Genomic DNA, 25,903 nt, shown 5'->3' on the forward strand with positions numbered 1-25,903 from the left:
GCCGTTGTCTTCATCGACTGATCCCCACTGTTTCTGGCCGGAGTCGGAGCCTTACAGTTTCACTATTCGGAAAGGGTCCTATTGAACACATGCGTAACAAAGCGTCAATAATTTCTTGTGATACGACAATAATCAACGCGATTATCGGCAAACATGTTGCGAAAAAAGTAAACCAACATAAAAAACAACGCATTTTTGACTGCTAACTGTTTTTTCAACCTTCTCATGTGAAATATACATATAGTATGAAAAGGTGAGGATTGGGATGGCCATGACACCTGCTGTCATTTGAGCCTGGTGATCTGTAACTGACAGCATTTGAACGGGTCCCAAGTGTCCGACTCTGGCTTTTGCGGCCTCCATTCATCACCTTCTGTGTGTGCTTGATTCTTAGGATATTAGGCATGATGCTTAGGAGGTCAAACTTAAGCCTTAGTTTCCTGGAAGTATGCCTATTGGATAACGAACAAAAAATGTGCTAACACATTGCTGCATACTGTACTTGCATGTGTCACACACGGTTGCACGCGTTTTTTAGTGCTATGTTATTTCTTTTTTTTTCATTTATTAGATACGGGTTGTATTACTAGTACTGCTACATATGCCTTGCGGTAAGCATCCGAGAAAACTATATAATCACTAGCCCCGCGGCTTTGCCAAGATTGCGTTAGTGGGTATATACCATCACATTTCTAACAAACATTTCTATCAAAACATGTATAAAAGTTTAGTCAAAGTGAAACTACGTTCCAGTTGGGCATTAAGCCTTCGGGCCCTAAGTTTCACAAACGACAGTAGGAGCGGGTCCACAGCAGCGGCCTACGACGGCAACACGGTAACATAACGTTGCAAGCGCACGTCGCGACCAATGACTGAACCCTGGGTGGGGGCAACAACGTTCAAATACCAGAAAAACATTTATAAATGTGACGATACCGTTGACGAACGACGCGAACGACACTTCGCAGCTCTCGTTGTGTAATTTGTCGTTCATGCAATATTGCGTGCTTGTGGTCATCTAGAAAATACCGAACAGTATGCCTGTAAACGGTCTTGGAAGGGCGAATCAGCACGTCTGAAACACGGGCCCACATAAGTATAGTATATAGACTTTGCACATAATATCACGTTGCAATCACTGCATGAAAACCGGCGGCAAGATTGTATAGGACCACTCCGTACACGCGTGACGCAACTGCTGCGTCGTCCACGTGTAGTCTAGCCTTCGCCAACTCATGACATAAAAATATCTCATTAGAATAGGTTGTACCCATGTGCGATAAGTGTAGATGTGAACACAATCGGCCCATCTCCTGTACCACTGTTCGCGTTCGATAAACAACGCCAGCAGCGATAACTGGGGCGATCGGCGCTTTACAGATGCAAAGGTCTTGGGAGCCTGGCCTCACAGCTCCTTAACCCAGAAAGCCACTCGAGTTCTTCGTCAGTACCTGAAGCGACAGACATAGATACGCTGCATGTGGTCTAGTGCATGTGAAAGTGTGATGAAGATCGTGTTTTCTCTCTCTCTCTCTCTCTCGCTCTCAGCCTTTTTCATTCCCCCGTCCCGCTCACCACGTGTAGGCTAGCAAACTAAAAAAAAAAAAAGGCTAGTTCACCTCCTTGCCTTTCATTCCTTCCTTTTCTCTCTCTCTCTCTCTCTCTCTCTGTACACAGGGAAGAATGGCTACATCAAAGCGCAGTCAAAGCGGAGAACGGCTAAGTCACACAGGAACGAGAAAAAGTGCGAATGTTCATGCTGCCCGGTTGTTTGATTCAAAGGTTCACAAGAAGCCCGTAAATGTCTGATGTATACTTTCTTATCTCAAAACAGGTGCAAGGGGGTTACCCGCCTGCGGCTTGGGATTATTACAAAAAGGACGGCATGTCACCGGCGGTTTGTACGGCACCGAGGACGGTTGCCAGCCCTACGTCTTCCCCCGTGCGAACACCGCACCAAGGGTCCGAGACCGCCGTGCAAGAAGATCCAACCGACTCCACGCTGCATGCGTGCTTGCCGCAAGGGGTACGGCAAAGGGTAAGTGAGGACAAGCACTTTGGTACGTATATAGAGAAAGCGTCAGGGCGGAGGCGCGTACTGGCGCACAGATGCGCCAGTACGCACCACTACGAGGTGGCGCTTGTTACACACTCTTTTTGTTTCATTGCGATAGCAATTACACGGACGCTTGAGACGCAAGAACGCGGTCGGTACGGTCATGTTGTGCTTTACCTCTCGACGGCGCTTGCGCGGTTGTCACATATCCGGATTGCGCCTATCCGGCAGATAGCGGAGTTCGTTGGCTGAAAAAAAAAATGGTTGATCCCTCTTTCAGAGGAATTGGTCATAACACGAAGGTGAAACGCGTATTCTAGAAGCTGTGGCAGCTTCGTTGCGCATTCACAAACACGAGTTTATATACGGGCACAGTCTTCACTATACACTTTTGCTAGAAGGGTGAAGCAATTACAGCCATAGGAAACGGGCCAGGCCTGTGCTTCTGCGCAGCGTAAACAGATCCTCGGAGGCTGCCAGCCGTCATCGGTATTTCCGACACGACGGTAAGTCAGTATGTGGTGAAACTTGGTATTTATAACTCCGGCGGCACGGTTCTCGTGGGTCCATACACCCATATTCAAAGGTCAGCCGCCGCGGCGCCACCAAACGATGACGGTTGTGTGGAATTGGCTTCGAAAAAAGCGCCAGGAACGCGCCAAGAACGTCGTCGCCCGTGAACGCCGACTGGCGCTCACCACCAATTCAAGTTCCAAGCACTACCATCTTTACTACCACTATAGGTGTCCAGGCGGCCGGCCATATTTTCTACAAAATTTCTCAGTGATAAAACCAATTATACGTAAGCATCCTCATTACAGCAAATATACGTCAGCAAAAGCCCAATTCCCTAATAAAGCTGACCTTTACATGTTTGTTTCGAAAAAATCTACTTTCCTAACCATTAGGTATGCACAAAGTGGCCAAGTAGAATCGCAAGACACTTCCAAGCACTACGATCTTTAATACCCTGATAGGCATCTAGCCGGCCGGCCACATTTTGTTCCAAATTAAAAAGTCATAAAACAAAAAAAAATATCTATAGATCCTTATACTATTCGAATCGAATTGTACACGAACGTTCGAAAAGTAAGGGGTTTCTATTGTCAAATAGTCGATGCATGATGTTAGTCAACAGAATTGAAATTTATTAATGGCAACAATAACTGATGCTGGCAGCAGGCGTCTTCGCCGAGATAACGTTAAAAAATGTCACAGTTTCGCCCTAAGGGCGAAGCAATGAATGCGATAGCAACACAGCAATGTCATACGAAGTAAGGTGAGCGGCTTTGGTAGCAATATGAATTGTAGTAAACGTGAGCTGATTAAGTAAGCAGGTGTGCTGCGGCGTAAGTAGACCGACATGAAGAGAGGACCTCGATGACCACGAGAGGCGCGTGTGAAACGGTGGTGTTGATGAGAAGCGCTTCCCGTGGGCAGCGCGTGCGAAGGGACACACCTGTAGCGCTGCACTGCCGACCCGGGCAGCATTGCATGTGTAGCGTGCGTTGGAAAATGTGGCCAGACTATTACTAACTGATTGAACAAGCGTGGTGTGAGCGCGCACAAACAAACATGAATAGATCACACTGAATGACTGCAGACAACGACTGTCAAAACGCTGGCAGCGAGCGCATACGCCGCGCAGCGGGCGAAGGTACGTGCGGTCTATCGCTTCAACGGAAACTGAGCGGCGAATGCACGGCGCAGAAAGGTCAGAGCCGTGTGGAGATAAGAGACGGTGCGGACGAGCGACGAGCGCGGTTGTTGGCAGCGTAGAAGTGCGCCCCCCCCCCCCCCCCCGCGCTCCCTCCGGCGCTGGCTTCCCGCTTCCTTGCTTGCGCGTGGGTGATTGAGTGCGTTCGCTCTCCGTGATAGCGCGCGTCCCCGCACGCTTCCGCTCGGGCATACGGCGCGCGGCGAAGATTTTATCTATAGGGAACCTCACGGCGACGGCGACGACGACGGCGACGACGACGGCGACGGCAGAAATCTGGTAGAAGTGTCCATATAATTGCTATCGCAATAAAAAGTATGCACATATTTACATGGCGGCCATTAGAAACCTTGAGAAGGCCTATCCGACGTCCGCGGCGCCTTCCCACTCTACCAACGTTTGGTTTGTTAGCGCTATGGCTTCACCAAACACTTTCTTTATTCGCACCAAAGCTGTACTGTACTGGGCTGAAACAACTAAGCTGCTCGAGAGGATGAAAAAGGAAGTTTCCCACATACATCCCTGCAACACCTGGTGTGCATGCTTAAAGGCGACATCTGGGAAGCGCAATGGTGATGAGTGACTTCTCGAACGTCGACGTTGTGGCGTTACGCGCACCTATGAGCGAGCACCACGGCATGTGACTCAACTGTTTGCGCGATGATGTCTCGTTTGCAAGCGACCGTTCATTCTGCGAACTTCCACAGTCAGCGCAGCGATATAGCGTTTCATTTATGACTGACTGCTGTTTAAACTCCGGCAACCGGCCGCTTCTGCATCATACATAGCGCCGACGATAATGGTCTAACGACCAAACGTTTCGATAGCGTATCCTTCATAATTCAGGTGATTAAATTACAGTGTGACGAGTACACCATACATAGCGTTTCAGTGCCAAGAGGCACTTTTGCAGAACCTTCACTGTTTCACGCTGTGCACTCGCGATGCCGGCCATACCAAGCTCCCGAAATCACCTGCTCTGAAAGAGGGGGATCTCATAAATGAGAGTAAAAAAAAGAAACAGAAAAGAGGGGAGGGGGGTTGTCAAAATCGGAGCTTTTTGTTCGTAATGATAGATCGAGTCGTCCAATCGAGCCTTGACAGGATTACATGAAGGAATACAATAACACATACACGGCAAACGGCACGGAAGTGGCGAAGGGGAAAATGTGGAAGGAATACGAGACTGGAGCGACGGCTGCATTCCAATATGGTCAGAATCTAGAAATGTTCATTTTGTGAGAACTTGTTCAAGAAACCTGAAGGGTCAAACTTAATCCACAGAAGGCTTAAGTTTATCCTCTTAATCAGATAATCCACAGGCTTTGGGACGCCTAGGGATGCTCAAGAGAAAAAAAGTTGCAGTTTCGCCCGAAACGCTAAGCATCGATTGCGACAGCAAATTAGTGGAGAACCATACGAAGTAAGGATAGTACTTTTATCGGCCGTATCAACTTGTAAACATTCGCCTAATAACTAAATCAACAAGCATGGTGTCAGTGCGCACAGCAAACATGAACACATCACAGTCGATGACCGCGGACACTTGCTGTCAAAACGCTGTCGTGAGGAAACACGGCGGTAGCAGCGAGCGAAGTGACCTTCGTGCGGTTTATCGCTCCAACGCCAACTGAGCGCCGAGAACACACAGCACGCAGAAAGCTATGAGCCGGCGACCGCCCTAGACTCTGCCCCCAACGCAGATCGCCTTGAAGATAAGGCCGCGCGACCACGCGCAGCCACCCCATACGCAGTTGCAGCCAGAGTAGAATGCCGCCCCCTCCTCCCCTAGGTACATCGCGCGCGACGGAAAACGGCACACTTCTTGCCCGCTTTCCTCCTTTTCGCGCGGACCAGATTGAGCCGCGATCTTCTCCCCTCGCACGCTTTCACTGGCACACACAGCGTAGGGCGCGAGGTGAGGGCGGTGTCACCCTTGGACCTTATACAGAACCTCACGCCGACGACGATGACAGAAGTGCGCCTGGAGTGTCCATATATTTGCTATCGCAATAAAATGCTTAGCTAAGCTTGATTTGTTAATTACTGTTCCAGTGGTGGCTTGATAAGCCTTAAAAGGGGAAAAAAGATGGAAGAACGGTGGCGACGCTACGATGAAGTTCCCGCACTAGTAACACCGTTAATTTTGACAGCGCCTACTCGGGACTATGCACTATAGTTTATCGACAAAAAGGATTACACTGCATTCTATGGAGGAAGAAAAGACTCAATCAAGCGAGTTCCTTTCTTCCTTTAGAACTTTTTCTGCACAAGAAATGACGACCCCAACACCAAACTATTCTAAAACCTCTGACGTCACACTGACGTGTCAGTCCTGCGGTTTCGGTAAGAAATTCAATAATGCAAAATGCGGCCTAAATCTTCTTTTCGATTAACCAACAATTTTCCCCCAAACAAATGCCAATAGCGGAAGCATTCCAATTCTGGTGATGTGATAGGCAGCGTAGCGGACACCTTGAGCGTAGTGGACACCTTAAGCGTAGTGGACACCTCGATTCTGACGAATCCAGCAAAGGAGACGGCTTCGCGTAGACCCCATCCAAGTCAAGAACGGCGCAGGCTACTTTGGGGCTGGCCATGCAAGATGGCGGCTCAGCAGACTACTTGGAAACTCCATGGGAAGGTGGCATACGCACAAGGAAATGTAATCACGCTTTAATGTATAAGTTACGCTGTGCCTCTTATAGGTACGTAAACGCAATGAGTTAAAATGTAGAAATAATATGCACTTAGTTTTTTTTTCCTCGACGCGAGGTGGCGTCAAATCACAGAGACAACTTCCAAATGCGTTCCATTAGTTGTGCTCGAAGATTTCTTAGCAGTCAACGTAGACTGTCTCCAATGCTGACCAGAGTCGGCGCGTACACCCAGGCGATTCAAAAGAAGGCTTCACAGTGTTGCTCTATAGTGTTCCTGTATACAGCTGCAATCAATCAAGAAATACCAAGGGGGCGAACAATCGGCCAGATTTCCCTTACCAGCTGTAAATAGTTAAATATGGTAGAGAAATTGGCTGGTGGTCGGGAAACAGCATTTGTAAAACTTTTTTTTTCCTTCCGATGGAATGTCCCTCCCTCAGTGATTGAGCTAATGGTGATGGAAGTATCGTCATGGGCTTTTGTTAGGAAGTTCCTGAGAATTCTAGAGAACCATACAAGCCGCTTTCGCATTAAAATGCCGATAACCGGGCGAGGACCTCACGAAGATAGATGTAATAGACGCCAGGCAATAACGCAAAGGGGGGAGTGCAGGCATCCGGGTATTGTCACGTAACGGTCTGCAATTAAATTTAGTGACACGTATTTGCTTGTTATCTAATCTGTGCATTCATTATGAAATATCGCGCGCGAAATGCTTCATGAAGGATAATACCCAGGCGCGCGCGGTCCGAGTGTCCTGACCCCAAGCTTCCCAACCACACGTCATCATGCGTTCCTTTAGTATACATAGAGAGAAACAACGGCACAAATATGGTGACTGCCGCGCGAGAACCCTCCCGCCACTCGTTCCCTGGTCAGCTTGTATCGCATTGACCCAATCATAAATGAGAAAATACCATGGTCGACGCCAGTACAGAGCCTCGCCGACACGCCGTAAAGACCTGCCGGAGGCCATCTTCTTTAGAAACCTTATTGATCTGCGATCAATGTGTTAGAAACTCTGGCCTATAGCTGCACTCGACAAGGGTCGAGAATATTGTAAATAAATGCATACTACAGGTGGATGGCCAGACAAACAGTTCCAGCATGCATCGAAGGATACTGGAACCATTATGTAGGCTCAAAATATCAAATTATCGCCAAATCACGGACTTCCGTGATGATGAATGCTTGACGTTTGTAAATAGGACAAACTGTCGGTGAAGCCCAGCATAAAACACTCTCGTGTTAAAGAAATCCGCCTACATTCCACTCTGTGAAGGTGGATGTACTGCGAAGCTGTTGAGGACGTTAGACAAGCGCCACCACCACAAGCGACATACCTGAAGCGCACACGCACATTTGCGTATGTGCAGAATACATGCTTATTCCTCGAGGCCCTCCGCCAAGCGCAAGTGCCTTATTAAACTGATTAATATTTTCAAAGTAAATTGCGTCAGAGAATCCGTAAAGTACGACTTACAGACAAGCTGTAGACATGATAGCTACGGATTGTAATTCAAATATAAGCCTTCTACCTGCCGCTTGTTTTGGAGCCCTCCACCTCGAGCAAGTCTGTTATAGAACTAATTGAATTTCTCAAAGTAAAATGCGTGAGAAAATTCGTAAAGTATGACTGACAACAAGTAGTATGACAACCTGCAGAGGGCCCAACAACAAACGGCAGTTGGAAGGCTTCGTGTTTGAGTTTCTGCATAAGAGAATCATGTTTTCTCGTATGTTCAAATTACAATCCGATGCTATCATGTGTGCAGGTTGTGTGTAAGTCATACTTTACGAATTTTCTGACGCATTTTACTTTGAGAAATTCAATTAGTTCAATAACGCACTTTGCCGCAGAATTGTATACGGAGGTCCTACAAGAATCGGAATATAAGGCATGCTGTGCTAAAAGTACCGCCACCTATAGGCCGTGCAGACTCAGACAGGCCTCAAACGGCAGCTTTCCGCGTAACATATTTATGTTTTCTCGTACATTCGAATAACAAGTCGAAGTGGTCATGTCTGCAGTTTGCGTGTAAGTCGTACTTTACGCTTTCATTGCGATAGCAATTATATAGACACTCAAAGAGGATTTCTGCCGTCGCCGTCGCCGTGAGGTTCCGTATGACGTCAACGGCGTTGAAACCGTCGCCGCGCGCCGGACGCTGTATGTGCGAGTGAAAGGGCGCGAGGGACGAGCGAACGCAAGGCGGAGAACAAACGCGCGTTCTGCGCCGTGCTCCCTGAAGGGCTGCCGAATTAAGGGTCTCTTTCCTCCTTTACAATCACCATATATATATATGAGAGAGAGAGCAAACGCGACTACTTCCGTCGCGCGAAAGCCGTGGGGGGACGGGAGGGAGGGAGGGGAGGCGACGTTTAGCTGTGGTACCAAAATGTATATTAACACGAAAGTGTTTTATGCCGGGGTCCACCAAGACTTCACTGACGTATTTCCGTCACGGATATGACGTTCTTACAATGTACACGAGCATAATACAAAGAAAGAAACCAGAAGAAAAAGTTCCACAAACATGCAAAATTTGGAAATCGAACCCACGACCTCTCGGTCCGCGACGATAGATCGCCGAGCGTTTGACCCATTGCGCCACAAACGCATTTGCAGAGAGCTACACAGACGCGGCTTATATATCTAACACTCCTCCGTGTACCCGCGCTCTTGCTCGGGGCGGTGCCGCCGCCTACGAGCAGAAAAGAGAAGTACTGCATTATGACACTAACGCGCACCGACAGTGAACGCTTCGGTGGTCTCAGCACTACGACGCCTCGATGCCAGCATTCGAAGGGACGCTGGCATCAAGAAGCACTACCAACGCCACCTAGGTGGCGTTCACCGTACCTTGCACAGCGGAGCGTGGCCTCCGCAATTAGCTCTGAAAATGTTTCTGAAGTTGATCGCGGAGGCTGCAATTACGACGCGCTGTACGCGCTGATTTGACTCGGTGACGATTCAGTTACGTGCTTTGTCTTGCGCGTTGTATTAGTGTGTCAGTTACGTGCTTCGTCTTTCGCGTTGTGCTAGCGTGTGCAGCGTAGTGCAGCTTCCATATGCACGACGGTTGCTCATGGTCATCGACGTTGGTAGTCGTGATGGAGGAGACGTGCCACCAGGCGTCAGCGTGGGTGCATCAACGCCTAAGGGCGCTTTAGCCACAAAACACCAATAGACATTATATATCAATGTGCAATAAACATTACACTACTTCTGTGAAGACACGTTTCACTTTCGGGTTCTATACCGATTCCTATATAAGAGGGATCAACCACATTTTTTTTTATATAAAAAAGTTGTCGCAGTTTCACCTGAAAGGCGAAGCATCAATTGCGATAGCAAACTTGTAGAGAGCTATACGGAGTACTGATATTAGCTTTATCAGCTGTATAAACTTGGACATGCAGCAGCATCGGCAACACGTAGAACTATTGTCGACGCCAGCGGCGTTTTGCCCGCGTTCGCTCAAAATGCGTGCGGCGTTGGTGACGGTTGCCGGAGCCTCTGATATAAATAGGCACTGCGTGCCGCAGCTAAACGTCGCCTCCCTTCCCTCCCCCTCCCCCACGGCCTCTCGCTCGTCGGAAGAAGGCGCGTTTGCTCTACATACATGGTGATTGTGAAGGAGAACAGAGACGCCTACTTCTGCAGCCCTTAAGCGAGCACGGCGCAGAACGCACGTTTGTTCTCCGCCGTGCGTTCACTCCCCGTGAAAGACGCGCCCCTCGCGCCCTTTCACTCGCACATACAGCGTTCGGCGCGCGCTAGCGCCAACCTTTCCCTTTCCCTCAAGAACCACTTATCATCATCATCATCGACGATTTCTTCTCCAAATGACGTCATACGGAACCTCACGGCGACGCCGACGCCGACGGCAGAAATCTGCTTTTGAGTGTCCATATAATTGCTATCGCAATAAAAACACCGCATATCTACGAAGTGAATGATGATTAGTGGGCGAAGCACCGGGGGATCATTCGGTTAACCGTGAATCCCCCGACGCCGGTAAGCGGGCCCACAGGCGGCGAGAGCGCCGGAAGCGGCGCCAAAACGCCAGAAGCATTCTCCTGAGGTTGGTGGCGCCGATGCTCGGTTCAAGCGCAAGCTTCGCGAGCCCTCAGCTCCCGGTCCGCTTGCCGGCGTTGCCGTACTGCTGCAGCTTCGGGAGCCCTCAGCTCTGGGTCCGCTTGCCGGCGTTGCCGTTTTGTTGCAGCTTCCCGTGCCCTAGACTCCGGGTCCGCTTGTTGTCTGCGTCGCTGTGCTGCAGCAGCTTTGCGAGCCCTCGACTCCGCTTGCAGTTGAGCCGCCACTCTCGCCTTTTCATCCATAGAGGGCGCGCCGTTATCAGAAGCAACCGTTATCATCCTTGGCTGAAGAGAGAGAGAGCGCGCGTCGCGAACGAACGCCCTTGTGCATGGCAGCGCCCCTAGCGGACTCCATGCAAAGCAGAGCAACGGACGACGACGAGGAGGGGGGGGGGGGGGGGGGGCAAGGCTTCGCCCCTTAGACGTTGCGAGGTGCGAAGGTAGTAAAGACTACCACCGCTGCTCGTCGAGTGTCCCGTTCTGATCTCGTCAAAAACCTCCGAACCGCCCCAAGAGGCACCGGCAACAGTCACCAACGCCGCGCGCGTTCGGTGTGAACGCGGGGAAAACGGCGACGGCGTCGACAACAGTTCTGCGCGTTGGTGGTGCTGCTGCAAGTCCAAGTTTATACAGCTGATAAAACTACTGTCCTTACTCCGTATAGCTCTCTACTAATTTGCTATCGCAATTGATGCTTCGCCTTTCGGGTGAAACTGCGACATATATATATATATATATATATATATATATATATCAAAACGTTTATTAAAAATAACAAGTGTAGGGAGCGGGTGGGTGGAGCCCCTAGTCCAGGGCTCCACTGGCTTGAGCGGTCCGCCGTGCCTGGTCGAGGAGAGCTAGTTGCATCTCCCGATCCTCGCTGGCGAGCCAAGTCTCCCACTGCTCCTTTCCGGAAAGTTTGCCGGCTATTTGCGGTGTATTAATTTTGGGTGGCCTGTTCTGGCAATCCCACGTAATGTGGGCTAGAGTTGGCTGGCCTCCGCACCACGGACAGTGAGCGCTGTAGAATGTGGGGTGAATGGCATATTTCAAATAAAGATTTGGATATGTGTGCGTCTGTATTCGGCGCCAGTCATAAGAGTCCCGCCCGGATAGATCAGGGTGTGGTGGACTGTACTTTCGTCGCTCGCGCCGTTGGTACTCAAGGATGTCTCGCGGTAAGAAGGGTTTTTCTGAAGAGTGGTCGGCCGCTCGGTTGACAAAAGCACGAGCTGCGCCGTCCGCTCTCTCATTGCCATCGAGTCCTATGTGACCCGGGCACCAGATGATCATGTGGTTCTGCGTTAGGTTGGATCCTAATAGTTGAGTGGTGCTATGTGGTATCCTCCCGGTGAGGAATAATCTACATGCGACTTGGGAATCTGTAAGAATTATCGACGATTTTCCCAGAGCGTCCTTAGTTTTTATAGCTAGCGCGATGGCTGAAGCTTCTGCGGTATTCGCACATGCGACTCGAGCCGTGGCGCAAGTCAGAAGCCCTTGATCTGCGGCCGCTCCTACTGCGAGGGCGTACTTATAAGTATTGCATCGAGCGACATCTGTGTAGACCGTATCCGGATTTCTACCGAATTGCTGCATTAACTTGCGTGCTCGTGCACTTCTACGACCCCGGGTGGTATTTCGGACTCATGTTTTTGGGGATTGGAGCTACTGTGATCTTTTCACGAAGAATTTTAGGTAGAGATTCCAGTTCTTCTCCCGCGTACTGTGGACAAGCGGGGTAACCAACGTGGCAGAGTAATGCTCTGCCAGTGGAGGTTAAGCTAAGCCTCTCCCGTTGAGACATAAGCACCGCTGCGCATAGCTCCTCGTAGTTGTTATGTATTCCTAGGGCCACCAGGCGTTCAGTGGAGGTTCCCTGTGGTAGGCCGAGAGCCGCTTTGTACGACGTTCTGATCAACGCATCTAGGGCATTTAGTTCAGTTTTCGTGGGGTATTGAAAAGGGAGACTATATGTGATACGACTTAGCACAAAAGCCTGAACGAGCCGGATCGTCTCAGTTTCCTTGAAACCTTTTCGGTGATAAGTTACTCTACGAATCATGCGGGAGATCTGTTTCACCGTAGTTCTAAGAGTTTTAATGGTGTGGTCCACTCGTTTGTTGCTTTGCAGCCACAGTCCGAGGACTCGCATTTTCTGGACCTCCCTTACCTGGCTGTCTCCTATAAAGAGGTTTACCGGCTCTTGAGTTTGACGGCCTCGACCTCGGATCCTGATATATTCTGATTTATCGGGAGCGCAGCTCATTCCGCTACTGCGAACGAAGGTTTCAACAGCGGTCGCTGCTTATTGCAGGATTTGTTCTTTTTGTCCTAAAGAGCCGCTGGTGGCCCATAGTGTAATGTCGTCGGCATATAACGCGTACCCGAGCCCGGATATGACGTCGAATTTTTTGGCTAAGCGCCTCATGCCGATGTTGAAAAGAAGGGGCGAGAGTATCGCCCCTTGTGGTGTACCTCTATTGGGCATGAGAAAAGAGTCTGAGCGTGTAGTGCCGATACCTATTGTCGCGATGCGAGAGGTCAGGAAAGAGCGGACGTAGTCATAGACTCTTTCTCCACAACCGATGTCATTCAGCTCAGATAAGATTAGTTCATGTGACATAGTGTCGAATGCACTTTTCAAATCAAGAGCGAGGACGAGATGTTCTGTACCAACCGTGGTGTTGCGAAGGACTTCTTCCCGAAGTAGCAGGAAAACATCCTGAGTTGACAAATGTTGGCGAAAGCCGAATATGTTTGTGGGAAAGAGGCTGCGGTCTTCAATGTAAGACGTGAGACGCGTGTGAATCACCTTCTCAAATAATTTTCCAAGACAGGAGGTTAGTGATATCGGCCTGAGATTTTGTAGATCATGAGGTTTTGCTGCTTTCGGAATAAGCACAATTTTGGCCTCCTTCCACTGTTGTGGAACCACGCCCCTCTCCCATACCTGTTCATTAATATATCGAGTAAGCTGTTCTAGGTGTTCGTCACTCAGGTTCCGGATCATAGCATTTGTGAGTTGATCCGGTCCTGGAGCAGTATTTCTCTTCGCAGCTTGCGTTGCCGCAAAGAGTTCTGCTTTAGTTATCGGTGCGTCGAGCACTGCGTTTTCTTGCCCTTTGTATGGTAGGATGCATGGGGGAGTGGTTACCTCTCCTACGTACTTATCTTTGAGCTTAGTGAGGAGGGCCTGTTCTGTTCCCGGAAATTCTCCGGCAAGTTTTTGAAGGGTGCGGTTCGTGGCCGTTTTGGTTTTTCCTGGTTCCATTATGCTGCGAAGTATTGCCCATGTCTTGGAGGTGTGTAGCGTTTCGCGAAGTGAGTCGCAAAAACTCGCCCAACTCGCTGCCTCTAACTGCTGTGCGTAAGCGTTTGCCCGCTCGGAGATTTCGGCGATTCTATGGCGCAGTTTGCGATTAAGTCGCTGTTTTTTCCATCGCTTGGTTAGCCCCCTTCTGCCTTCCCACATATGCAGCAGATGGCTGTCAACTACCGGCGTTTCCGCTGTGAGCGCTATCCGCTTAGATGTTGCTTTATGAGCGTCTCGTATGTGCGTTGCCCAGTCTTCAGCGTTCTCGGGTAATATCTGCGGCATGGGGACTTTGCGATAATTTACCCAATCCGTGATCACCACATTCCCACAGGCTCGTCGAATTTTGGGAGAGCCTACCGACACGCTGAGAATGAAATGGTCACTGCCTAGATTTTCTTCTAGGTTGGTCCAGAATACCTCGTCGACATTGTTTGTAAATGTAAGATCTGGAAAGGTGTCTGCGCTGACGCTGTTACCTAATCTCGTTGGGTTTTGAGGGAGAATGATGAGTTGGAGGTCATATGCTTCGACCGCTTGTTCGAGCTCCCGGCCTTTGGGGGTGTCTGTTCGGTAACCCCAGCTGGTGTGAGGGGCATTGAAGTCCCCAAGAAGCAGTAGTCGATCCTGGGTGCTGGAGTGAGCCTTGACATACCGAATGAGTGCCTCAAAATCAGCCCTTTTTTCTTTAGGTGGGCTATACACATTCGTGATTATGGTTCTTGCTTTGCTGTGCTTCTGCGGTAGTATTGTTACGATTTGGTGGTTGATGCTGCTAGTCGCCAGATAATCTATACTGGTTGCTATGTCCTTGAGCACCATCGTCGCAACCTTAGGGTAATCTGGGTGGGATATCGTGTAGTAGCCAGTTAATTTGACCGGCTTGCTACCGATCTCTTGTAAACAAATGACATCAGGTTTGACTGGCGCAGTGTTAATGTATTGCTGTAGAGCAGCCGCCCTTTTGTGGAAGGTGCGTCAGTTCCATTGGCAGACTTCGAGATATTCGTGGTGTGCTCGCGTTTTACTCGCCATGAATAGTGCTCTCGCTGTCCGAGGACGGTATGGGTTTCGGACGGCGGCTAGACTGAGCACCCGGGCTGGTGCTGGCTCGCTTACGAACCGCAGTCCTTACACTGGCTACAGATTCATCGACGTAAGTTTTTAGGCTTTGTACTTCTGCGTACATCTGCTGCTGAAAATTCTGCATAGTTTGTAGTTGTTGCACTACTTGTTGGAGTGTGCCCTCCATGGTATTAGGCGTCGTTATAACCTTCACAGGCGAGCCTGCTTCTTTAGTATGTGCTGTTTTGTTCGGTTCAGTGCAGCTGCTAGCTTTCAGGGAGGCCAACTCTCGTTTGATTTCTGCCAGGCTCTCGCGGAGAAGCTTGTTTTCGTTAATGATCTTTTGATATGCGGGATTTTCTGTTACAGGAGCAGTAGGAGAAACGACTCGTGTCCAGCTTACCGTGTTATCTTGTGGCGCTTGCTTGGTCGCAGTGACGGGAGCCCTAGATTTAGGCGTCTTGGGTGATTGTGAATGAGTTGGGCTATTTTTTTTCATTAGAGTTCTTTGGTGTCCGCGATCTAGATCGACGGCGAGTCCCTGGTAGCTCTGGGAAGGGATCCGATGCGGATTCTTCATCATCGGAACTTAACCAACGTTGGCGTTGAGGTGGCTTCGTTGAGGGGTCCTTCCGGGTAGTCCGGGGAACGCCAGCCCTCGGGGGTCTGTTGCTTTGGGGCTTGAGACGTTTTTTGCAACTTCGGTCTCCTGTCATGTGACCCTCGCCACAGGCTGCACATTTGGGAGCACACTCGTGTCCGTCTACAGGGTCCTGTTGTCCACATGTATGACACACTGGAGTGTCTGGCTGGGGACAGACGTCCGATCGGTGACCCATTTGGTGACACACTTTACACACCTGAGTGGTGACCTTGTAGGGGTAGCAAGCAAGTTCTCCGCCATTGTAGTAAACGTACCGCGGCGTTATTCGTCCAAAAAAGGTGATAACGGCCGTTTTAGTGTTACGGAACATGCGTGCTTGGAGAATTTCGACCCCTTGCGTGCGAATGCGCAGGTTTTCTTTTAGTGCTTCAGGCATCGTGTGCGGGTCCAAGCCATGAATGACACCCTTGGTTGTCCCTTCACTTGTCGCTACATAGGCGTTGACCGAGTGAGGCCGGCCGTTGATGCTTAGCGTTGTAATGCGTCTAACGTAGTCCGCCACTGTCTGGTGCGGCGTGGACACGATAAAGATGTTGGAGCCTGGCTTGATTCTGAGCAAAAATTGCTCACCTGATATTTGCCCGCCGCATGCAACAATCACGGCGTCCGCCAGTAGTGGACTAGTCAGGTTCTTGACCGGTAGCCCCTGATGCGGTCGCACCACTATCTTGAAGTCGTCTTTCGGGAGTGGGGGTAACCGCCTGTAGGCTGGTTTGCGTTTAGATTTTCCGGTTGCTTGACCAGTGGAAGCTTCTTGGTGCTTCAAGGTCCCCGAATATTCCGGTGGTTTGGTCTTCTTCTCTTTCGCAATGGCTTTTTTTTCTGCCGAAGCGTGAGGACCGTCTGCCAGCCCCCATCCGTTTGACTTTGGCTCCCTGTACCGGCGTTCTCATCGCTGGGTCCTCTTGGTGCCGGGAGATTTTGAGCAGCGGAGTCTTGAAAATCCATATTATCAAAGTCTTGGCGTCGCGTGTCCGTCATCCGCGAGGGTCCGGGATGGATGGATGGATGGATAAAAACTTTATTTCATCTATTTAAATGTGGTTGGGCCCCTATATGTCCGGGAGCCCCCTGGCCGACATCTCTAGGCAGGCCCGGTCCACCAGCCAGAGCTGGTCATCCGAGCAAGTGGCCCGAAGAGGGGCCTCCCACGTGGAAAAGGAAGGGTTGGGAATAGGTTGTACCGCCATGGGCTTGGGGCAGCTCCACAAACAGTGGAAAAGATCTGCCCGGGGCGCTTGGCAGCTGGTACACTGTGGATTATTGAGACCAGGGTAAAATAAATGTGCCAGATATGGGGAAATAAGTGCATTGGTCTGGATCTGGCGCCAGATTGAACACTGATGGGGGGTAAGGGAATGGTGAGGGGCAGGTAATTCTCGTCTACCTTTCCTGTAATACGTGGTAATCTGGTGGTAGGTGTAGATCCCCGCTCCTGGTTTTTCCGTGGGCTTGGGTGAGTGGTCGTCCGGAGTCCGGAGGGAAAGACCTCGGACTTGCGCATTAACGCGCTCGTTCCCGGGGACACACTCATGCCCAGGCACCCACGTGATGGTCACCGGATGGGGAAGCGGAGGGATGTTTTGTAAAATATGTGTGACTGTCTTAGGCACTATGCCTTGAAGGAAGTAACGATATGCACTTTGGGAACGCGCGGTTACGTCGGGGGCTTGATTTTCAAGAGCCATCGAGCGCGCGTTCGCCGCACACTCTGGCGTTCCTGCGGCCGCCTACGAGGCGGCTTTGGTTTTAGCGAGCTCGCACGAAACGAAAGCACGTTTGAGCTTGTACAACAATAAGTTCCGGTCACTCACGGCTGTGGGTAGTTTCAGTCGATGCGGGACCACTTCACAGATCCGTGATGATCGTGGAAACCAGTCGCACACACAATTTTCCACCAAAAAGCAGGAAAATTCGCGGAGCACATGAGGACGCGACAGTACTCGTCGACGCCGCCGCGCGTCTCCAAAACTGCGACAACTTTTTTTATTGCGACAGCAATTATATGGACACTCAAAAGCAGATTTCAGCCGTCGGCGTCGCCGTCGCCGTCGCCGTGAGGTTCCGTATGACGTCAATGGAGATGAAATCGTCGCCGCGCGCCGAACGCTGTATGTGCGAGTGAAAGGGCGCGAGGGGCGCGCGCTTTCACGGGGAGTGAACGCACGGCGGAGAACAAACGCGCGTTCTGCGCCGGGCTCGCTTAAGGGCTGCAGAAGTAGGCGTCTCTTTCCTCATTTACAATCACCATATATGTAGAGCAAACGCGCCTTCTTCCGACGCGCGAGAGGCCGTGGGGGAGTGGGAGGGAAGGGAGGCGACGTTTAGCTGCGGCACCAAGTGCCTATTTATATCAGAGGCTCCGGCAACAGTCACCAACGCCGCACTCATTTTGAGCGAACGCGGGCAAAACGCCGATGGCGTCGACAACAGTTCTGCGTGTTGCCGATGCTGCTGCATGTCCAAGTTTATACAGCTGATAAAGCTAATATCATTACGCCGTATAGCTCTCTACAAATTTGCTATCGCAATTGATGCTTCGCCTTTCAGGTGAAACTGCGACAACCTTTTTTCTAAGAAGGCGCAAGGGCAACATTTACGAATAAAATCTCTTCGGATTGACACGAATCCGGCGATCTTAGTTTACGCACAAAGAAATGTATACGCAAGCTTTGGACAGTGAAAGAGAAAGGTTACAAGACATAAACAAAATGAGCTGAATGAAAAGGTTTTCAATGAAAATGTGCCAATTGAATAAATAAATCATTCATCACAAATACATGTCGAACGTTAAAAAAAGAGAATAATGTCCGTTGAACCTGATACCTATTCCATTATGAATATATCTTCATTTATAGTTCGCCATATCATTGATGCAGTACCAGAATTTACGTTGGGCGAGGCGTTTCATGGTTAAACTGTGTTCGACTTGGTCCTGTTTTCTGTGCTTGCAAATGGTCGCTAAATAAGGGCAGCGTTCGTCACAAACAACAATTACAGCTAGCTTCGCTCAAACAATTTCCTCTTGTTCGATGCGCTTTTTTTTACGCTAGAGTGGTAGCAGTAAGATTGCTGGTCTTATAAAGGTCACAGAAAACCATATTTGCTGAAAGCTGAGAGTCATAAATGTTACCTTTAGCCGCAACAACTCCAAAATCTCAGAAGGATCAAATGCTACTCTGCACTTTAGCGTCGTTTCTATATACTGGAATGTTGGCACCTCCCCCATACCCTACTGTCAGATTTGCTTCCAGCATTCTTTGCATGAAACTCTGTATATAGCCGCATGCATGCATGGGAGAAAATGCAATTAATCTAGTTAAATGTCAGAAGCGGCGCCACATTACCAAATGATTGACATCTACTTTTTATAGAATGCACTGTATTTAGCAGCCCGATAAAGCGGCTACGTTTGCTATTCTTACGATATCATTAGGAACTCCGCTGACTTACAATAAAAGCACGCGATTTATCTTGAGTTTTTACTAGGGCTACGTAAAAAAAAAGATGAAGATGCTTTATTATTGTAAAGTGACTAAAGTTGCTTCTGTTAATGCCGTTTTCATTAAGAAAGACTTCCAAGCTTGCATGCGTCACTGTAAACTACTGTATTGCAACTGATAGTGTCAGCTGTTTTATAAGTTTTACAAACATACTTAGTCATACATATGGCCTGGTTTTGCAAGTACGTGTTCGTAGTGCTTGCAAAACTCAATTTACTATTACAAGCACTTCAATCCTGCATGCGTATAACTGCGCGATATTTTCACCACTTTGTTTCAAGCAAAGGAAGTCTACTCAATTAGCAAGGATGAAAAACAAATACGGACAGAAATCCTCAAAAATGGGCCTGTGGAAGCGAACTTCTTAGTCTTCTCGGATTTCCCAGCATACAAAAGTGGTAAGCAGGCTTTGGCAATAGCTCAACGCCAGATCATTGGTCTGCCTTCTTCTTTTTTTTTTAAATGTGCATGTGCGTGCGTATGTGCATGTGTGCATGTGTGAGAGAGAGGTACTCTGGTATTAGGCTTAATGCCAGCTGCTCCTTTTTATAATAAATATCGACATACGCTTGTTATTAAAGAGAACTCAACAATATACCAATAACATGTTTGAAATCAACAGCTCAAAATGAACAAAGGGTAATGGATTCAGACAAAAGCATTTCTCTTGTTGCTTGAACGTATACTTCTTTGTTCATTTCAGGCTGTTGATCGCGATGATGTTAACTTATAAATTGATCCAACTTGTCGTTTTTACAACAATAACAATAAAAACGTAAATAATTCAAAGCTGATTAGTAAAATACTCACAGCGCATTTAATAATGTCTTCAGATGATCACACTAGCATACAGAACGAGCTCAATTTATGCACGCTCAGGGTGCTCAGGGCGCTCAGAGTGCTAAATAGAGAACAATAAAAATAGAAATAAAACTCATAGTGTGGTCGCGAGTAGTTTAAGACATTGCGCATCACAGTAGATACATCCGAGCATCAAGCATACTAACACGTTCTTTTATATTTTAGTCACATTTGGTACAAGCTTTGCACTGGATCATGGGAATAAGTTAGATTCGAAATATTTTTTTAAGCAAAGCTTTCTTTGCGAACACCCCAGACTTTCGTGATTTTAGCTGGGTGTTGCTGTATTGTCGTCTTGGCCAAGTAGCTTAGACGCAGGCTAGCACTACCGCAGGTTAGCGCTACCTAGACGCAGGTTAGCACTACTTTACTAGCCTTACAGGTATCCTGGCTACTGGCCTTGTTTTCGACGAAGTGTAGTACGAGGTACCGAAGGTTATAGGATTACCGTCACAGCCGGAAACTGGGTGGATACGCTGTGGCCGTCCTGAAATTATTACACTCCCCATAAACATAAAGAACCTTCCATCAGAAAAAAACTTAATGCAATCTTTGCCTCGATCTATGCACTTACCGGTAGGTCAGTAGGCTGGTAGGTATTTCCTGTCGCGCCACACTTCGGACCTCTGTAAGAAAACTTTCAGTGGCGATTTGAGCATATCTCCTCAAACAGGCAGGACGTGTCTCGCGTGAGCTCCGGAGCAACACTTTGCAGTGTGGTGAACACGTTAAATAATTAATCGGTGACCTCACTGAGGTGCAACGCATTGCCAACGCATTCTGTCTGATTTACCACTATATCGCCGTTGAAGTTTTTCTGCTTTGACACTCGTAATGTGAACGCATTAAAAAATATGAATGACCGACAGTGGAATCGTACCTCTGCCTTCGAACACAGCAGCTCAATGCTCTTACCACTAGGTCACGATAGCACGCCTACTCCTCACACGCCGAAGCCGACTTGAGCACAAAACTCTTTGAGACATTAGGCACCTGCGTCACGTGCCAGCTTCTCGTGTTCTTTCCTCGTGACAGCTCGCGCTTTCATCCACCACGACGGGTGCAGTTAACGGTACGTATAAACCGTGGGACACTGTACTGGATGTACCGCTTTCATAATCGACCCACGTCGAACTGGTTTTAGCGATTCATTAATGGAGTGCAAATGCCATCGTCGTTTAACCATACAATCCATGACATCGCGATAGGCACGTACTATTGTATGGCACGTTGTTGCTTTCTCTTGCTTAAACTCGTCCGCTGTATATATGTAGAACCCAACAACTGGCATGTCGGAAGCTCGCCTCCAACGGCCCGAGTAGAACTCGGCGTCACACGAACGTTGTCACCATCGTCTTGCTGCTGTCACCACACACGCGCTCACGTAAAATACGTACATAGCTGCCTGTCTTACGCAAACACGTTTGTCCACCTGGTAATGCTTTGCGTAATCCCAAACAATTCTCAGTAGCCAGCTACCGACAATATGCTTCGCCTTAGATCGATTCCCACAGTGTGCGAGATTTGCTTGATATTTTAGACACTTAATACATTGTTTGTAGTCATGCTAGAAATTACTCTGCTTTCTTACAGGTGTATTATTCTGTTTAATTTGTGGGGATTTCATAATAGCTCATTGAACGTGTAAGGCACTAAGCCTCTACACCGTGAATGAATTTAAGGTCCTTACACGTACGTGGAAAGACTATGGACAGTCTGTTGACCATACCAACTTGTAGAAATTTCCCTCAAGCTCTCTGTTAAACTTTTTGTTTTGTTTAGCTTGATACATGGCGTACAGAAATCATGTGGTCTATGCTCTTACATTTACTGCCTATCATTGTATTTGAATAACCTGCAAACAACCCGTTTCGGTGCTTATGGACAACAATTCAGATGACTGACTTACCGAGACTTAACTTCCTGGCCGGCTGAGTATAATTTTGCTCATTTTGAGTTGGAGTGAGCCCGGTTAAGTAAAATATCGGTGAGCCATAGTTTGAGGGAGCCCTGCTGAGTCGATTATTGGTGTGTCTGAGTTCGAGTGAACCCGGCTGAGTAGAAATTTGGTCAGTCTCAGTTGGAGTGAGCCCAGTCGAGTAGAATATTGGTGAGTCCGCGTGATTCCTAACCAGGAAAATGTATTTTATAAGCGAGTCTGAGTGAATTCAGTTTATTTTGCCGACATATGGTACGAGGTGTGTTGAAATTAGGAAATGGGCAGGCATTAAGGAGGTGCCAGCTGTTGCAAGCCACGAGTAATTGGAAAGCACTTGAAGAAGCGTTCGACCTGCAGTGGACTTCATAAGGCTGATGAGGATGAAGATGGTAATGATAAATTTAGTTTTACAACATTGCAACGTGCTGTCGAAGCAAACTTCTGAACTACGTATTGTGACAGGCGTCTACAAGAGGATGAGCAGTGTGATTCTAGGAGGCCACGCCATTCGCATCATCGGTTGGGGCACCGAGAACGGCGCCCCCTACTGGCTCGTGGCAAACTCCTGGAACAATGACTGGGGAGATAAAGGTGAGTCTCACAATCAGCACGCCGACAGCAGCCTTCCTCAGTCCAGCGTTTTGACAGCGAGTTTCCGCGGTCATCCAGTGAGATGTGTTCATGCTTGCTTGTGCGCGCGTGGCACCCTACTTGTTCATTTAGTTATTATACCTATGTTTACACAGCCAATAAAACTACTATCCTTACTTCGTATAGCTGTCCAACACTTTGCTATCGCAACCGATGCTTCGCCTTTCTGGCGAAACTGCGACTTTTCTACCCCAGCCGAGGTAGCTGCCATTTCCGTAAGCAAGAAAAAGAATAACTTAATTGTAGCCGCTATATACCATTCCATTACTCCCTTTTTTTTTAAAAATCAACAACTGCCCTTGCAACCTGTGCAAATGCGCACTAAGGCACGCGGTATATCTCTTACTCTGCAGAATAGGACGCTGGCGCGATAGCCCCAGCGTTATATATAATGGAGGGGGGGGGGCGATAGCTACGAGCCTTGCAAAGCATGTGGGCAATTACTGTGCCCAAACGTCTCCTTTCGATGTGCCAGAATAAACATGTCACAATCAGTTAAACGCAGCCTGAGAAGCGTGTAGACACCACTGCTAATACAGATCGAGGCGATTATACGGGTCACAGAATGCGTACTCCACCAAATTCACTCCGTACCGAACGATAACCCAGTTATCCACGTAGTGATTGAGATCGTATGATTGCTGCTTTTTAGCGTTACAAAATATAAGCATCCCCACTCGCCGAATAGATCGATGTCTCTAAGAAAATTCAGGAGGAGGCGCAACACCTCTCTCCTGAAAATCCGGTATCTCTCCATCTGGTTATCTTCGCTTGTGTCCGTGCCTGCATGCCTTACCTTCTTTCACGATGATTCGCTATCTCATTGCAGGCTACTTCAAAATTCTACGTGGACAGGACGAATGCGGCATTGAGGACGGAATACACGCTGGGATACCTAAGGAATGAACTGCTGACTGGAAATAAATGTCTTGTTGTGGCCATGTCTAATCAGTCGGATAACCTACAGTGCTGAAAAATACATTGTGCATGAGAAGGGTGCCTCAGGTTTTGTGGCTTCATGGAGCAATGTCATGTGGAATAGATTAGAAAGTATATATTGTCAACAATCCAATTCGTCACGTAAGCACGCGAGATCAGCTGTTTCCTTCTTGTGCTAGGTGCTGACTTTCTTAAATGTAATGCAGAGACGGCAACGTGGCACAGTTATACATGCTTGGCTATATTTATATAACCACTGCCTCAAACCGCATTGGTATCTTTGTTTTGATAGCGGTCAAACTTTTAATTATTAGTCTACCTATTTACATAATCATATTGATACATGCATATTGCGTGTTTCTTATGGACGATGCGCGCGGGCGCCCAGACGAAGAAGACGAATTGCGTTTGGCTCTCGAGCTGTCGGCTGAACTCGCCAGCGCTGCAGCTATCCTGTGTAAATATATTTTGTAAATAGTCTCCAGTACTCAACCCTTCGTTCGCGTAACATTTTGGTGGAGCGTGCCGTTCCCCGTCCTCGCCACGGAGCTCCGCAGCGGCCGCACCGTCCAGCTTTCCACCATGGCTCCCGCTGACGAGACCTCGTCTGCTCCTACTACTCCGACTCCAACCACAACGTACGTCACGGTTGCCACTCCCCGCGATCCTGGCATATTCTCCGGTCAAGATAATGTCGACGTTGATGACTGGCTCGGCATGTATGAGCTTGTTTGCCGCAACAACCACTGGGACCCTACCATAATGCTCGCGAACGTCCTCTTCTACTTGGACGGAACACCTCGTGTCTGGTTCCGGACACACGAGGAGGAGATCTCTAGCTGGGATGCTTTCAAGGAGAAGCTCCGCGACCTTTTTGGAAATCCGACCGGTCGGCAGCTGGCTGCAAAGAAAGAGCTTGCTACTCGAGTGCAGTCTTCTACTGAATCGTATGTCTCGTACATACAGGACGTGCTCGCTCTTTGCCGAAAAGTCGACGCGAACATGGTCGAAGTTGACAAGGTAGGCCACGTTCTCAAAGGGATCGCGGACGATGCGTTCAACTTGTTGATATTCAACAATGTGTCCACCATCGACGTCATTATCAAGGAATGCCGCCGCTTTGAGCTCGCCAAAAGCCGCCGCGTCATTCCGCAGTTCTCCCGGCTCCCTAACACGGCTGCGACGTCCTCCTGCGTCGCCATTACCGCTTCACCCCCGTCCAATGAGACCGTCACACGTATTGTTCGCCGCGAGCTCGAGGCTGTAAGTCCTGCCCCGTTCCATCCACGCCCAGTTGACCCCACCTTTGACCAACCAGCCCCGGTGATCTCCCTCATTCAGGAAGTTGTGCGGCAAGAATTTGCCAACCTCGGTTTTCCTGCTGCCTGCTCCGTCTCGCGACCTGACGCCCGAGTGGTGCCGACAGCTGCGCCTAGCATCAATCTGTATTCCCCTCCCAGATACCGCAACCCTACAGAGTGGCGAACTCCGGATGACAAGCCCATTTGCTTCCGTTGTCACCGCATTGGCCACGTCGCTCGCCACTGCCGCACCTCCTGGATCTCGCCGTATTCGAGCTACTTCTCCCCGTCTCCGCGCCCTTATGCCGACCCTCGCCGCTACTCGCCTCGCCGTATGCCTTCTACCTCTGACGTATCCATCGATGACAGTCGTCCCGCTCGCTCACCGTCACCTCTGCGCCGTCGGTCCCCGTCGCCCCAGCCACGCCGCTATTCGTCGCCGACCAATTATGGGTCTTCCCGGACGGAAAACTAGACCATGCAGCTCCTGGGGGTAGCGCTGCATTATCTTCGTCGTGTCAAAATCCCCCATTGACGCTCCCAACGAACCAGAACTTACTTGATGTCCACGTCGACGGTGTCCCTTTGACGGCGTTAATAGATACTGGAGCCCAGGTGTCCATCATGAGTAATAACCTCCGTCGTCGATTGAAAAAGGTTCTCACGCCTGCTACTACACGAGCCGTACGCGTCGCCGATGGCAGCGCTGTTGCCGTCACTGGAATGTGTACTTCCCGGATCAGTATCGCCGACCGCCACATTCCCGTTCTTTTACAGTGCTGACCAATTGTCCCCATGACCTAATCTTCGGACTAGACTTCCTTACGGCGCATTCAGCTTTGATCGACTGTTCTACCGGTACCCTTTGCCTCGAACTTCCTCTACTCGCGCATATTCGTGCTGAACTGCCGAACAACTTTAGTCCGACCGCCTTCGTCCGCCTGCCGCCTAAAACCTTGACTTTCGTCGAATTGCTATCATCTTTCCCTCTGCCCGATGGTGATTACGTCGCTACTCCTGTTCCTGATGTCCTTTTGATGCGCGATATCACTGTGCCCCACTCCGTCGTAACCGTCGCCGATAACCGGACATGCCTTCCCGTCGTCAATTTTGGACTAACAAACAAGTTT

The 25,903-nt window shown here is 49.1% G+C and overlaps 1 pseudogene; it reads left to right on the forward strand.

Annotated features, from left to right (window-relative positions):
• Positions 1–868: 868 nt before the first annotated feature.
• LOC119440536 (cathepsin B-like) lies at positions 869–23,439 on the forward strand (annotated as a pseudogene).
• Positions 23,440–25,903: the final 2,464 nt, after the last annotated feature.

Source organism: Dermacentor silvarum, chromosome 2 (genome assembly GCF_013339745.2).
Source record: "Dermacentor silvarum isolate Dsil-2018 chromosome 2, BIME_Dsil_1.4, whole genome shotgun sequence".
In the NCBI taxonomy this organism is placed as follows: domain Eukaryota; kingdom Metazoa; phylum Arthropoda; class Arachnida; order Ixodida; family Ixodidae; genus Dermacentor; species Dermacentor silvarum.